General features: G+C 45.7%; 1 protein-coding gene across 1 annotated transcript in view; it reads left to right on the top strand.

The window, feature by feature from the left end:
- Positions 1 to 2,399: 2,399 nt before the first annotated feature.
- The window catches only part of LOC118749315 (equilibrative nucleoside transporter 1), a 501,843-nt gene continuing 487,456 nt past the window's right edge, over positions 2,400 to 16,786 (top strand). The window contains exon 1 of the mRNA XM_036484115.1: positions 2,400 to 2,656. The gene's annotated coding sequence lies outside the window, so the exon portion shown is untranslated. The remainder of the gene's footprint in view (positions 2,657 to 16,786) is intronic.

Raw genomic sequence — 16,786 nt, 5'->3', positions numbered from 1 at the left:
TTCAGGCTAGGCTTCATGGGAACTTACTGTGGGTGCAAACAGACCACATTTTGTAAACTGAATTGTGATATTTAATTTTATTTTATAATGAAAAATGAATTTAATGTGCAATTTTTTAAGTTTACTAGATGTAAGACAACTTTTAATTTTCTTTATATATTGCATGCTTTAGTTTTAATTCTGTTTAAGTTAAGTTGTAAAGGTGAAAATAGGCCTCCTGGGTAACCGAGCACATTAAAAAAAAATCGGTAATCGCGTAAAAGCATACCTCACAAGTGGTGTGGAAAATGCAAGAACAAATATAAATGGAATAATTTTCGAAATTATGAAATGGTTATTGGTATTTTCCATCTCAAAGGGGGTGATTAATTTGAACGTTATTTAAGCTGCCTTTACACGGTCGATTTTTGTCGTTTAACCAAAATCTACCCGCGTAAATTGCAATTCAACCGTAAAATGTAAGCGTTTTGGCTAGTCGATATCTTAAGTAAATTTTCCAGTCGACAGATATCGACCCGTGAAAAGGCAACTTCAGGAATTTTTAAATTTTTTATTTTTTTTTGCTTGGGCATCTTTTGAAGAAGTGCCAAATTATATTGTCTACTTAAATACAAAACAACAATTTCTTTAAGCCATCTTGTGCAGCAATTTGATGATCTTATCCTCACGGCTACCGAAATCACCAACCTCAACGTAGTGATTAGCCTTCTTGCGCCAGCCTCGGGTTGATGTGTTGAGCTTGAATAGCAACAAGAAGTTGGGGGCTTTCTTGAAGTGAAGTGAATCAACGCACTGAATTTCATGCGCCTCGCGAAATTTGCGTTCGATCCCAAAGCAGAGATTGGGACACGCTTGACCATTCCACGTTTGTACATCAATTCACAAACCGATTTAAGATTTGGATAACCCCATATAGGGGGTTCGGCATACGTAGCATATTAATGGTTGCCTTGCTCAATTTGATGAACACACCGTTTTAATGTGGCGAAGACAGAACTGTAAAACTACGCACTTTTTGTGCAACTTTGTTGATATCGCGGATGCGGATCACAAAAGCCAATTTGGATTTTTCAGGCCCGTCGAATTGGCCGCATTTCTTTGCCACACAGCGTTACTCCATCTCACGGCGTCCATCACGGAGTTTTCTTGTTTGATATTTCTCAGCATGCACCAAGTTTTCACATTTACGGAGTGCAATCACAGCAGAGCGCTTTAGTTTACGTTTGATCAGGGTAGCAATTTGCTGACCTGCTCCTGCTGAACTGCAGCTTCGGCTCGGGGACAGGAGGCAGCTTCCTGGAAGGTTGTCTGCCCTTTGCTTGCGGTTTCTTACCGGCCCATGATGGCAGTCATCTTAACTTGTTACTTAGCACGTTGAAAAGGCGAAAAAAAGTTCGCTAAATGTTTGGAGCACATCGTAAATGAGCCACTCGATTTATAACATTTCTATAAACAATTTAATTAAATACTTTTTATACATAGATATGCTGCAACCATGCACTTTCCCAAATTCCATCCTGTTTATCGGCATAATTTTCCAAATATGCCTGCTACTTCATTACTAAATTTTCCAACTGCGCCTTCTTTGTTGGCTCGACATATCCTAAAAAGACAAATTTACATTAAACAATAGAAATCGCAAAAATTAGCAAATAAAATACTCGCTTTGTTTTGTTTTGTTGTCAAATTTCTGAGAAATGTGAATTCACCACGATGCGATGCAGAAAGAACAAGGACCAGGGATGTAATTTTAAGTACATCTATTATTCAGTGGCAAGGCGCAGAGCGTTCGGGGCAGCAATATTAATTTGTATCAAATATAACATTAAACGGTGGTCCTAATACATTTTTTGATATTATTAACCAGAGTACATACATTATATGGTATTTCTTTCATAATTAATGTACTATATGAACTTTTTTTTCAAATATTTCTTAAGTTTCTTTCATCAGTGCTGAAAAGTTATCGACGTTACCGACTCCATGTTATATGCAGTACATCATTATCGACGATTTCGACGTGATGCATATAACATGTGATCGATAAAGCAGTTTTGTACTTAGGGCCGGTTACTCAATGTCTGGTTAACACTAATCTACGGTGAAACTTCGTTATCGACGTTACCGACTCCCTGATCTATGCATCGAATCGACGACGTCGATAACGATGTTTAACCGCAGATTAGTAATAACCAGACATTGAGTAACCGGCCCTTAGCCAGAGCTTCTACATCTCCAATTTGTGCTCATCAGACATTGAACAACCGGCCCTAATCATCGAATAACATCGTTATTGACGTTTTCGACTCCATGCTTCTTCAAATACGAATCCTGGCCACACTGACTAGAAAAAAATTATACGAATTCATCGATCATTGCTTTCAAATGATTTTGCGCTGTAATATCTAATTATGGTTATGCATGCCATACAGAGATAAATGTTTTAAGTAATTGTATATGTATACAAATACTCTTTAAGTTGTGCACAATATATGTAAATACCTGAACAAAATTTTAGGTTGAGTTATTTCTTCATATTTCTGAGGTCTTTTCGAATTTCATTGCTGGGAGCTTATGCGGCGGATATTGTCATATCATTTATAGGTAGTAAATATAAACGTTAGTCAAGTGAGCGGCTGCCTTCTTCCCAGCTATTGTAAGTACGGATACCGCCAATGATATCTAAAGTATATTTTGTATATTTAATGAATAGTGTAAAACTTAGTATCTGAATTTGGCATAAATGCAATTTGGCTCCAAATCTCAATTAAAAAAAAAATGGAATCGATAGAGATGATTGAGCTGAGTATAACGGTATAACTACTTCTTTTTTTGGGCAACCAACAACAAAACTTATCCAAAGGTTAAATAAGCAATTTTTGAAATGAAAATTTCTCAAAAACCAATGAATGAAGTCTGAAAATTTTAATCTCATTTAATAGGAAATTTGATTCCCTTTAATTTGGTATACGTACTTTATATATATGTTGTATAGTTCTTACAAAAATTTAATTCATGTAAAATAATTATAAAAACAAGCTTACAAACCCTGTTGTTGTTGTTGTTGTAGCGGTTACTAAGCCCCGTTGGGGCGGTTCATCCATCAACGTTGTCGTCTATTTCAGCTAGGGGGAGGCCCAGGAAGTGTGCTACTTCCAAAGGGGCTGTCCATAGGGATAGGGGAGTTAGCTGAGTGGGGTTCTCAGGGCATGTGAAGAGGTGCCGGGAGTCATGTGGCGACTCTCCACATGCCGGGCATTGGTTGGGCACATCCTCGTTGATTCTGCTCAGGTAGCTGTTGAGCCTGCTGCATTGCCAGAGCGAAGTTGGGCTATTGTAGTGCGGGTCTCCCGAGGCAGACAAAGTTCTGTCCCGTCCACGTCCGGTGGTTGTGTGCCTACAACGGCATTCACAGGGCGGGAGTCTTCATAACTTGAGACTGATTCCTTGTGAATGCCGTTCAGGGCCTGTCGGTAGGTTGACGGGTCCAGAGGTTGTTTAATATACCGCAGACTGTCGAAGGTAACTCCGATGATTTTCGGGTTATTCACCGTCGGTATTGTTACGTCATCGATGTGAATACCCAGTGGCAGTCTGACCTCCTTCGTCCAGGTGGTGAAAAGGGTTGCCCAGGATTTCGCAGGGGATAGGGCAAGGCTCCTTGCAGTGAAGAAGCGAGAAAGTTCGGAGAGGTAACCGTTTACTTTTGAGCACAAGGCATCAATTCCATTCCCAGACGCCATGATCGAACAATCGTCAGCATACGAGACTATATTAACACCTTCTGGTGGCTGAGGAAGCTTTGATATGTAATAATAAAACAGTAGCGGGAACAGGACACCACCCTGTGGTACCCTCTGTTTAATTTTACGTGGCTTGCTAGTTTTGTCTCTGAAGATTACTGACGAGTGTCGATCACTCAGGTAATTCGCCGACCACCGTTTGAGTCCCTGTGGGAGCTAGTAGCGTTGAATGACTGACAGTGTCGAACGCCTTGGACAGGTCCAACTCTACTAGAATAGTTCTCTCACAGGGGCGGTTTCGGTTTAGGCCACGGTTTATCTGAAAGTTTATGGCGTTAAGTGCTGTTGTTGTACTATGCACTTTACGGAACCCATATTAATGCTTCGCTGGGGTCAGGTGGTTCGTGAAGTACGGGAGAGTTTTCAGGCGATAAGACTCCTTTGTTGGCTGGTTTCCCCGGTTTGAGTAGTGGGACCACTCTCCCCATTTTCCAGATGTCTGCATTGACGAGAGTGGCCATAGACAGGTTGGGGACCTCCGTTAGGTACGCTACTCCCTCAGGACCCAAATTTTTCAGCATCATCCGTCGGGTCCGATGGCTTTGGAGGCTTTCGCCTTCCCGATGGCTACCCTTACCTCACCGCTGGTGAAAACAAGAGGCACACTAGGTTTTGGCATTTTGTGCAGTTTTCTGGTCCCTCGACGTTTGGCTTTATCCACCGGAAGATGCAGAATGAACTGCCGGCTAAAATAGCTCCCGCATCTCTCCGGGTCCGACGAAGCGTGGTCACCAAAGTCTATCTCGACTCTGTCGTCGCGCTTCGTCGGGTTGGACAACGACCTCACGGTTGACCATAGCTTGCTCACACCAGAGTCGAAGTTGCAGGTCTTCAAATGCTCTTCCCATTTCTTCCGCTTATGTACGTTCACAAGTTGCGAATTGAGATCCCTGATACGGGGATTTCCGGGTATGTCCTGACGAAGGTTGTCGCGCTCATCAGCTAGAACAGCCGCTTCGGCAGGAAAATTCGGACGTGGATCCTTAATACATCCTGCTGGGATGAAGCGAGCTGCAGCAGCGGTGACAACCCTGCGGAACTTACGTTCACCTACATGAACGTCGGTTGGTATGGGTAGTGCAGTGAAGGCGCCCTCAGTAACATCCGTGAAGCCTTTCCAGTCAGCTTTGGAAAAGTTGAGATAAGTCCGGTGATCCACTGCAGCAAAGTCGGCAGGTTTATCAATCGAGATGACTGGGCAGATGGTCTGATGCTAGAGTCAGCATAGGTCGCCATGATACGCTGTTTATCAGACCAGCCCTGACAATTGTTAGATCTGGCGAGCTGCAGCAGCTGCCCATAATCCTGGTGGGTGCTTCGTCGTTCATTGTGCAGAATGTCGAATCGTCTATCTGCTCAGCCAGATGTATTCCCCTACGATTATTTGACAGGCTTGAGTGCCAGAGATCGTGGTGCGCGTTAAAGTCACCAACTACCATACGGTTTTCACCTCTGAGTAGCGCACCTATTTCAGAGTGATATCCTGCTGGGCAGCTGGTGACAGGGGGTATGTATACGTTAAATATTTCGAGCTCAACATCTGTTATGTGGGGTGCCTTTAGGTGGCGGCAAGGTGGGTTTTCAGGCATGGTAGTTCCAGCCCATGCTAGCTCGCCGGATGGGGGGGTTGTTCTCACCCGCCTCACCTACCACAACACAAACAAATCCAAATAAAGACGAAAGAAAGCTGGAAGAGGAGGCCCGTCCCGTCAGGTGGAGTCATCCCACCCCCTCTGCGTGCCTTACATACGCAGCCATGGGCGCTGCGCCGACTCCTACCTATTTGCAGCGACCCCTTTGCCTGACATAGTCCGTCAGTCTATTCGTCTATCTGTCTTGTCTCTGTCCTGTCATTAGGTCAACGCCCTCTCGTCCCCTGTTGTTGTTGTTGTAGCGGCACTACTAAGCCCGCCATTTTCGGGTCTACGTTCCATCATTGTCGTCGAGCTCAACTAGCGGGAGGCCCAGGAAACGAGCTGTTTCAATGGGATCGGACCAGAGGGAGAGGGGTGTTAGTTGAGTCGGATTGAGCTGGCATGTAAAGAGGTGGTTGGTGTCGTGGGGGGACTCTCCACATGCCGGGCACTCATTGGGGATATTGGGATCGAGTCTGGACCGGTAGCTGTTAAGGCGGCTACAGTATCCAGACCGTAATTGAGCCAGGGTAACGCGGGTCTCTCGTGACAGTTGAAGCTCCGTCTCTTCCACAGGTGGTGATTGGGCTCGTATTACGGCATTCATAGGTCGAGAGTCGAGGTAGTTGGTAACTGACTCTCTATGAATGTCGTTTATGGCTTGTCTGTATATCGTCGGGTCCAACGGTTGGTCTATGTACTGTTGGACTGCATCCTTGTACACGAATAGGTGCCCCCTGACGTGCCTGGGCGGAGGCTCCTCCTGAAGCAACAGTCTGTTAGGGTGTTCACTTCTGTGACACCCCACCAGAAATTGCTTACAGAACATTTTGTTGTGTTCCCTGACGGGGAGCACTTGGGCCTCGCTGTGCAGGTGGTGCTCAGGCGTCATCAGAAGGCACCCAGTCGCTGTCCGGAGTGCGGCGTTCTGACAAGTCTGTAGCTTCGTCCACTGCGTCCAACTAGTCCCCGGCGTCCAAACTGGCGCAGCATAGTTTAGAACCGGCCGGCCAATTGCCTTGTATGTTGCCAGCAACGTTTCTTTGTCTTTACCCCAAGTGCTGCCGGCGAGCGACTTGAGGACCTTGTTGCGGCTCTGTACTTTGTTGACAATTGTGCGGTTGTGTGCGTGGAGAAGGAAAGCAGGCTATCGAAATTGACTCCTAAGATTTTTGGGTTGTTTACAGTCGGTATTGGTGTGCCGTCGACGTGTATACCCAACTCTAGCCTGACCTCCTTCGTCCAGGTGGTGAAGAGGGTCGCCGTTGATTTCGTTGGGGAGAGTGTTAGGCTCCTTGCAGTGAAGAAGCGAGAAAGGCTGGAGAGATAGTCGTTCACTTTTAAGCAGAGGTCATCAATTCCATTCCCGGACGCCAAAATCGAGCAATCGTCAGCGTATGAGATCAGGGAAACTCCCTCAGGTGGTTGAGGAAGTTTCGAGATGTAGAAGTTAAATAGTAAGGGGGAGAGAACACCACCTTGTGGAACCCCTTGTTTAATCCTTCTTGGTTTCGAGGTTTGATCTCGAAAGATTACTGACGACTGTCGACCACTCATATAATTCGCCGACCATCGCTTCAGTCCCTGTGGGAGTGAGGAGGCCTCGATGTCTTCTAGTGGCGTGGAATGACTGACGGTGTCAAACGCCTTTGACAAGTCCAGCGCTACTAGGACCGTTCTCTCACAGGGCCGGTTTCGATTTAGGCCACGAGTTATTTGTGTGTTTATGGCGTTAAGTGCTGTTGTTGTGCTGTGCACTTTACGGAATCCGTGCTGGTGCTTAGCTGGGGTCAGGTGGCAAGTGAAGTATGGGAGTAGTAGGGCCTCAAGCGTCTTCGCGACCGGGAAAAGGAGCGTTATCGGGCGATAAGAGTCTCCTTTGTTGGCGGGCTTCCCCGGTTTCAGCAGTGGGACCACTCTCCCTGATTTCCACACATCAGAAATGATGAGAGTGGCCATGGACAGGTTGAGGACCTCCGTAAGGTAAGCTACTCCCTTAGGCCCTAAATGTTTTAGCATCAGCATGCAGATTCCGTCGGGTCCAATGGCTTTGGAGGCTTTCGCCATCCCGATGGCCCCCTTCACTTCACAGCTGGTGAAAACAAGTGGAGCACTGTTTTTTGGCAGCTTGTGCAGCCTCCTGTTCACTCGACGTTTGGCCTTGTCTACCGAAGGGTGCAGTGTAAATTGCCTACTAAAGTGTCATCACGCTTCGTTGGGTTGGACAGGGACCTCACGGTTGACCCCAGCGTACTCACACCAGATGTGAAGTTACAGGCCTTCAAGTGCTCCTCCCACTTTTTCCGCTTATGCAGATTTACCAGTTGCCGAATCTCCAAATTAAGGTCCCTCAGACGGGGGTCCCCGGGGTCGACCTGGCGTAGGTGGTCACGCTCGTTTGCTAGTACAGCTGCTTCGGCCGGGAAATTTGGGCGGACTTCCGCGATGCGTCCGGACGGGATGAAGCGAGCCGCTGCGGCAGTGACTACCCTGCGGAACTGGCGTTCGCCAGTGTGTATGTTTGTGGGTATGGGAAGGGCGAAGCTGCTCTCGGTGACTTCCGCGAAGCCGTTGTTGTTGTTGTAGCGGCTACAACAACCCCGCCCAGATCGGTTGGTATCTCAGTCGTTGTCGTCAAGTTCCACTAACGGCAACCCTAGGAAGCGTGCAGCTTCTGCGGGGTTTGCCCATAGGGACAAGGCCGTTAGGGATGTCGGGTTTGCCGGACATGCGAAGAGATGTTTCGAGTCATGTGGGGTCTCTCCGCATGCCGGACATTCGTTCGGCACATCCTCATTCAGCCTACTCAAGTAGGAGTTTAACCTGCTGCAGTAGCCGGAGCGAAGTTGTGCAAGTGTAGTGCGTGTCTCCCGAGGCAGATGAAGCTCCGTCTCGTCTATGTCCGGGGGTGGTGTGCCTAGAACGGCATTCACAGGTCTAGAGTCTACATAACTCGAGACTGAGTCCCTGTGAATGCCGTTCAGGGCCTGTCTGTAAGCTGTCGGGTCCAGAGGTTGCTTAATGAACCTCTGGACTTCGTCCGTTAGTTCATATAGATGCCTCCTGACGTGCCTAGGCGAGGGCTCCTCTGCAAGCAGCTGTCTGCTTGGGTGGCCACTTCTGTGGCTCCCGATCAGGAACTGCTTGCAGAGCATTATATTATGCTCCTTTACCGGGGCCATTTGCGCCTCGCCGTGCAGGTGGTGTTCAGGCGACATCAAGAGGCATCCCATCGCTGTCCTGAGTGCGGTGTTTTGTACAGTCTGTAGCTTCGTCCACTCCGTCCTACTAGTCCCTGGCGACCACACTGGCGCTGCGTAGTTCAAAACCGGCCGGCCTATTGCCTTGTATGTTGCCAGCAACGTTTCTTTGACAATAGCGGTTGAGTGCGCAGAGAAGGAGAGCAGGCTGTCGAATGTTACTCCGAGTATTTTGGGGTTATTCACCGTCGGAATTGGTGTGTCGTCGACGTGAATCCCCAGCGGTAGCCTGACCTCCTTCGTCCAGGTTGTGAACAGGGTCGCGGAGGATTTCGTAGGGGAGAGGGCTAGACACTTTGCAGTGAAGAAGCGAGAAAGTTCGGAGAGATAGCCGTTTACTTTCGAACACAGGTCATCAATACCATTCCCCGTCGCCATAATCGAGCAATCGTCGGCATAGGAGACAATCGAGACTCCCTCTGGTGGTTGAGGGAGCTTTGAAATATAAAAGCTAAACAGTAGCGGGGAAAGGACACCACCCTGAGGAACCCCCTGTTTTATTTTTCGCTGCTTACTCGTTTTGTCTCTAAACATTACCGACGAATGTCGACCACTTAGATAATTTGCCGACCACCGTTTGAGCCTCTGTGGGAGAGAGGAGGCCTCTATATCTTCTAGCAGCGTGGAATGGCAGACGGTGTCAAACGCCTTTGACAAGTCCAACGCTACTAGAATCGTTCTCTCACAGGGACGGTTACGGTTAAGGCCACGAGTTATCTGAGTGTTTATGGCGTTAAGTGCTGTTGTTGTACTGTGCACTTTACGGAAACCATGCTGATGCTTCGCTGGGGTCAGGTGATTTGTGAAGTACGGGAGTAGCAAGGCCTCGAGTGTCTTCGCTACCGGGGAAAGGAGTGTAATCGGACGATACGAATCTCCTTTGTTGGCAGGTTTCCCCGGTTTGAGCAGTGGGACCACTGTCCCCACCTTCCAGATGTCTGGGATGATGAGAGTGGCCATTGACAAATTGAGGACCTCCGTTAGGTACGCTACCCCCGCAGGACCCAAATTTTTCAGCATCAGCATGCATATTCCGTCGGGACCCATGGCTTTGGAGGCTTTCGCCTTCCCGATGGCCACCTGAACTTCACCGCAAGTGAAAGCAAGGGGGGCACAAGTTGTTGGCAGTTTGTGCAGCCTTCTGGTCACTCGACGCTTGGCTTTGTCCACGGGAGGATGCAGTATGAACTGCCGGCTAAAAAAGCTCGCGCAACGCTCCGGGTCCGACGAAGCATGGTCGCCGAAGGAAATTTCGACTCTGTCGTCGTGCTTCGTCGGATTAGACAATGACCTCACGGTTGACCAAAGCTTGCTCACACCAGAGGTGAAGTTACAAGTCTTCAAATGCTCCTCCCACTTCTTCCGCTTATGTACGTTTACAAGTTGCCGAATCTCCGCGTTGAGATCCATGATACGGGGATCTCCGGGATCGGCCTGACGAAGGCTATCACGCTCATTGGCTAAAACAGCCACTTCGGCAGGGAAGTTTGGACGTGGGTCCGATATACACCCTGCCGGTATGAAGCGAGCTGCAGCAGCAGTGATAGCCCTGCGGAACTTACGTTCACCGAGATGGACGTCGGTTGGTGTGGGGAGCGATGTGAAGGTGTTTTCAGTAAACTCCGCGTAACCTTTCCAATCAGCTTTAGAAAAGTTGATATAGGTCCGGTGTTTGGCGGAGGCAAAGTCGGTTGGTTTATCAATCGAGATGACTATGGGTAGATGGTCTGATGCTAGAGTCAGCATAGGTCGCCACGTCATGCTTTTTATCAGACCAGCGCTGACTATTGTGATGTCTGGCGAGCTACTGCAGTTACCCATAATCCTGGTGGGTGCGTCGTCGTTCATTGTGCAGAATGTCGAATCGTCTATCTGCTCAGCCAAGTCTGTTCCCCTACGATCGTTTGACAGGCTTGAGTGCCAAAGATCGTGGTGCGCATTAAAGTCACCTACTACCATACGGTTTTCACCTTTGAGGAGCGCACCTATATCAGGGTGATATCCTGCCGGGCAGCAGGTGACAGGGGGTATGTATATGTTGAATATTTCGAGCTCGACATCGCCTGACCGGATAGCGATGCCCTGACATTCTAGGGTGGTATCCCTGCGGTCGATGTCTGCTTCGATAAGACGATACTGCACGGTGTGGTGCGTGGTGAACGCTAGGCCACCACCATTATCTCGCTCGCGATCTCGACGGTGCACGTTGTACCCGGCGCAATTCAACAAAGTTGAATTGCTGTGCAACTTCGTCTCTTGGACCGCAGCTATTAATATACCATGCAAACACATGAAGACGGTTATCTCCTCAATCTTGCTCTGTAGCCCGTTACAGTTGAATTGAAGGAGCTTCATGTGGTGTATGTTCTTGCCGCCGTTGGCTGTGTGTGCTGCTGAGGTGATTGCCGCCCTGTGGTGGTGTTGGAGGGCGTCGCAATTGGCGTCTGCGACCGAGCAGCGCAACACGGGCCCTCGAAGTTCCCCGTCCAATCTCGCGTGGTACGCAGACCTGAGCATGCCCTAAAGTGGCACCAGCCAAGGCAGGTGTTGCACTTGACTGATGTCACATTACGGAATATCCTGGTCTGACATACCGTACAGATTGTATGGGGAACCAGGAGTTGTTGGCGGCGGCGCGTGGGTGGTGGTGCGGTTGTGTGTGTTATGCGGTCTGTAGTGGCTATGGTACGGTCTGTGGTGTTATTTTGTTGTTGTGTTGTGGTGACTGTGTGTGGCTGCTGTGTGAGTGTGTGGGGCTGCACGGGCGGACTATAGTTAGCCGTGGAGGCTGCTCTATTTGAGCAACAGGGGGCCACGTACGACGTGGTCCACTGTCTGTGTGTCCGTAGTCCCGAGCAGACCCTGAGGTGACTCCACCCCTCACAGGCATTACACCTGACTGAGGTGGAGTTGTGGTGTAATCGTCTTCGGCATACACAGCAGGTGTATGTTTCTGGCCCAGGGTTTGACTCGATGCCAGCCCTGAGTAGGAGAATGCGTAGTGAATGTAGCCCTATGGACGGACAACTTCTAAGATACTTCGCCGACCTAAACGGGGTTAGATCGCCGAAACAACAGCTTGGTCGGGTGAAACCCGAGTCATTCCGGTACGTAGAACCGGCTGTCGTCCCAATCAGCTTTGTTAAAGTTGGTATAGGTTCGGTGGTCCGCGGGAACAAAGTCGGTGGGCTTATTGATCGAGATGACTATGGGTAGATGGTCTGATGCTAGAGTTAGCATCGGTCGGCATGAGATGCTATTGATCAAACCAGCGCTGGCAATTGTTAGGTCTGGCGAGCTGCTGCAGCTACCCATAATCCTGGTGGGGGCGTCGTCGTTCATGGTGCAGGATGTCGAATCGTCTATCTGCTCAGCCAAAAGGTTTCCCCCTACGATCATTGGCCAGGCTTGAGTGCCATAGATCGTGGTGCGCGTTGAAGTCACCTACTACCATTCGGTTTTCACCTCTGAGTAGCGCATCTATGTCAGGGTGATATCCTGCCGGGCAGCAGGTGACAGGGGTATATAAACGTTGAATATTTCGAGCTCGACTTCGCCTGACCGGACAGCTATGCCCTGACATTCTAGGGTGGTGTCCCTAGGGTCGATGTCTTCTTCGAGGCTTTTGTACCAACGACACGATGGATGTGTATAATTTAGCTCCGGAAAATTCGTGTTTAAAAACGGCAAAATGCCTTTGATTGGCGTAAAAACAACCAAAAACGAGGTAGAGACTCAAAAAGTAAGGGAGAATCAAAAAATATAGTTCAACTTTAAGTGAAAAAAATTCTATAATTTAATTACTAAAAAATATTAACGGTGAGAAAAAAGACTCAAATTAAACAAATTTCAACGCATACTATTGCAGAACAAACGGATAACTCACTGAAATCGAATATCAAAAATGAGTTTGTGTGCGAAGTGCAGTCGCTCCATTAGAGGAGAGAGCGGTATACGTTGTGAAGGAGTGTGCAAAAAGGTGTATCATTTGAGCCTTACATGCGCGGGTGTAGACAAATACAATGTGGAGATGTTTGAAGAAAAAAAATGGTACGCTTTAAGTGTGATGAGTGCGTAACATATATACAGAATGTCGGCTTGGTGCTGCAAGATATGCAAATGAGTGTAAACAAAAATAACTTAATATTAAATGAATATAAAAGTGAGTTTGAAGATGTGATGTTGAAAAGTCAAAATGAAATAAAAGCACTTTTAGAAGCTGTAGAGGGTCGGTACACACAGAGAGTGGCAATGATGGAAAGATCACAAAAGCTGTTTGAAAAGAAAGTTGGTGAGATAAAAAGCTTGTATGAAATGATTGAAGAAGTAAAAAATAAAACGGAGACAATCGGAAAAGACAACGAAAAGGTGCACTTGAAAAAGTTGCTAATAAAATAGGAGTTATGCAGAGAACAACTAAATTCATACAAAAGAAATACAAAATAATTTTATATAAATCAATTTTAGAACCACACTTCGTGTACTGCCCGTCCATTCTATTCATAATATCGGATATAGAAGTAGACAAACTCCAAAAGCTTCAAAATAGATGCATGAGATTTATTCTTCAGAAACCTAAAGATACACGAACAGCGGACATGTTGAAGACTTTAGACTGGTTAAGTGTGAAACAAAAAATTTTCTTCCACTCCATGAAGTTCATATTTAATATCAAACATGGAAATGTACCTGAGTATCTAAATAAAAATATAGTATTAATTGAGCATACTCTCAACATAAATACGAGGAACAAGCATAATTTCAAACTGCCGTTTTTCAGAACTGAAATTGATCAACAGAATATTTTCTACAAGGGTCTGAAAAGTTACAATGATCTGCCTATGGATATAAAAAGTTGCAACCAAATTACAGGCTTTAAAACAAAATTATATGAATATTGTAAAACCTTAGCTATAAGATAAAACTCTGTAATATATTCCAATTTACCAATTAGGCTTTGGCCGTAATAAATAAATAATAATAATAATAATAATAATAAGCCGATACTGCACTGTGTGGTGTAAGATGAACGCTAGTCCGCCACCATTATCTCACTCGCGATCTTTACGGAGCACATTGTAGGCGGCGCAACTCAATAGAGTTGAGTTGCTGTGCAACTTCGTTTCTTGGACCGCAGCTATCAATATGCCGTGCCGACCCATAAAGACTACTATCTCCTCAATCTTGCTCTGGAGTCCGTTGCAGTTGAGTTGTAGGAGTTTCGTGTGTCTTGGGAGGCTGGTCGCGATACGGGGGGTGAGGGACGAGTGAGGTCTACCTGTGGCCTGTTGCATCTGACGCGTTTGCTGTTGCTGCCTGTTGGTAGGTGGCTGCAATGGGGGCGCTGTTGTCTGCGTCAGTGGCGCTCTGCAGCATGGGGCGCTGTAGTTCGCAGTCCATTCGCGCGTGGTGCGTAGACCGGAGCATAGGCGGAAGTGACACCAGCCTAGGCATGAGTTGCATTTGACCGGTGTCACGTTCCGGTATATTCTGCTCAGGCAAACGGTGCAGGTGGTGTGTGCAACCAGGAGCTGCTGGTTAGCTCGCACGCGGGAGTTAGACAGGCCGGTAGACTGTGGGGGAGGGGGGGTTTGGGAGGTTTGCTGCTGCCCAGAGGAGCTTCTCGGAGCCGTGCAGGCTCTTCGGGTGTTGGGTGCGTTGCGCGAGCGGGTAGCCGTGGAGGCTGATTGTGCCGTTTGGCTTGAGCAGCAGGGAGCCACATAGCTTGTGGTCCACTCCCGGTGAGACCTAAGACCAGAGCAGGTTCTTAGGTGACTCCATCCGTTGCATGAGTTGCACCTAACCGAAGTGGAGTTTGGATGGAGTCGATTCTGGCAAACACAGCAGAAATACGTTTCTGGTCCGGGGTTGGGCTCTACGCCCGCCCGGAGAAGAAGGATGCGGAGCAATCCGGCTGCAAGGAGTTGCTCTATGGACGAACAATGATTGAGGGGTATCGCCGATCTAAGCGGGGTTAGGTCGCCGAAACAACAGCCCTTGGTCGGGTAAATCCCGAGTCATTCCGGTACGTAGAACCGGCTGTCTTCGAATGCCCTCTCGTCCCCTCTTAAGCTCAGGTGTAACACCCACACCAAATATGGCCCCTCACCACTTCATCCTACGTAAACAATCCTTCAGCCAATTATAAATTCCATGGAGATATTTATTTATGTCTCTATATTTATACATTCACATTCGCAATATAACCGAGTACATATGTTCCTAAATTTAGGCTAAACCTAATTATATAAAAGAAGGAAATTACTAACTAATTAATGCAATGCACAAAATTCACAATTCCAATACCGAAGAAGAGTTAATACTTTATAAAAAAAAATATAGAAATTTCAAATACTGCTAACTGCTTAAACTAGTCGACTTGAGTTACTCAAGAATTTACTCCCAAGAAAAACTTCAAAGATGTGGATCCATGTAGATATACAAATTCAACAAGAAAAAAATAATATATATACAGTGCCGGACAAAAGTATTGGCACAGAGAATTTTTCGCAATATCTGAAAAGTTTTTTATTCTAATTTATTTTCGATAATTTATTATAAATATATAGTTCGTCCTACACCAAAAAACAAAAACAAAATCTCTAAATTTTGTGCAAAACTCAGGAAAATTCATTAAATTTGCATACCTATTTGCAACTTTCTATTCAGATTTTTTAGAAAAATTCTAAGTATGCAGTTTTATAGCTCAACTAATTTTAGTATAACAAAGTTCAAGCTTGAAGGTGCTAAAAAATCGCATTGATTTTTGGTAATTTTTTTTCAGTCAGGTTCTTCCGTACAAAGTATGTTCGACAATTATTTTTTGTATGGAGAAAATAAGCAACATCTACTAAAAAAATGTTCAAAAATCAACGCAATTTTTTGATACTTCAAACTTGCACTTTTGGGCTATAAAACTACATACTTAGAATTTCTCTAAAAAATCTGAATAAAAAGTTGCAAATTAGTATGCAAATTTATTGAATTTTCCTGAGTTTTGCACAAAGTTTAGAGATTTTGTTTTTATGTTTTTTGGTGAAGTACGAACTATATTTTTATTAAAAAATATTGAAAATAAATTAGAATAAAAAACTTTGCATATATTGCGAAAGATTGTCTGTGCCAATAATTTTGTCCGGCTTTGTATATATATATATAAACTAATTAGCAAAAAAATAAAGGTTAATTGGAAATTGAAACAAAGATAAAAAACTCTTCAAATATGAAAATTCAAAAACTTCAATTCTAATTATTGAATCTCTTCACACTAGTATGTCTTTTTGAACACCCCTTTTATCTGCGGAATTAAAATAAATGCTTATATACACACATACTGATATATATATATATGCATGTATGTACGTATTACAGTGAACGCAAGGTATTGTCAAAAAAACAGCGCACCATAAAACCGAAAACTTAAGTATATGAATATGTAGGTATGTATATAGATGTATATATATATATATGTAATAAAATCAGTTTTTCACTCACCTTAGCTCTCCCACGATGATGGTACCAACACGTTGAGAGGATTGCTGAAAAGGGGGTGGAACATAAATATACACAACCCTAACCATACATACATACATATGGGCATATGCGTCCCACTTGAGGTCGGGAGACTATTTTGTTTGCCTTCCTAATCACTCGCCCGTTGTTGTTGTTGTAGCAGCATACAAATTCCCCAAAGACTCTTTGGGGAGTGTTGCTGGAGTGACAGTCCTTGGCCAGATATAAATCTGGGTCGTTCCGGTTACGTAGACCCGACTGTCGTGGGAACTCGCCCGTACTTACGCGCGGTGAGCGAGTCTGGCAAATAATTGCGAACTAAAAAAATTGATTAATTGAAAATTAAAGTACCAACCCGAAATATTTAAACAAATGCAACTATGAATATTACTCAAAGAAATGGAAAATGAAAGCTAAAGCAAACAAAAATTTTGCATATCGTCTCCGATAAAAAAAACTATGCACTTAATTCCGCAAAAGAAACAATAGAGATGCAAAAAAAATGAATGACCATGTGCATGTGTAGCCTCAGGTGTAATATAAACTAAAACGCTAATATCCCGAATCGTACATAAAT

This window comes from Rhagoletis pomonella, unplaced genomic scaffold (assembly GCF_013731165.1).
Source record: "Rhagoletis pomonella isolate Grant_MI unplaced genomic scaffold, Rhpom_1.0 Rhpom_scaffold_00001, whole genome shotgun sequence".
Taxonomy (NCBI): domain Eukaryota; kingdom Metazoa; phylum Arthropoda; class Insecta; order Diptera; family Tephritidae; genus Rhagoletis; species Rhagoletis pomonella.
This window is presented reverse-complemented; position numbering and strand designations above follow the sequence as displayed.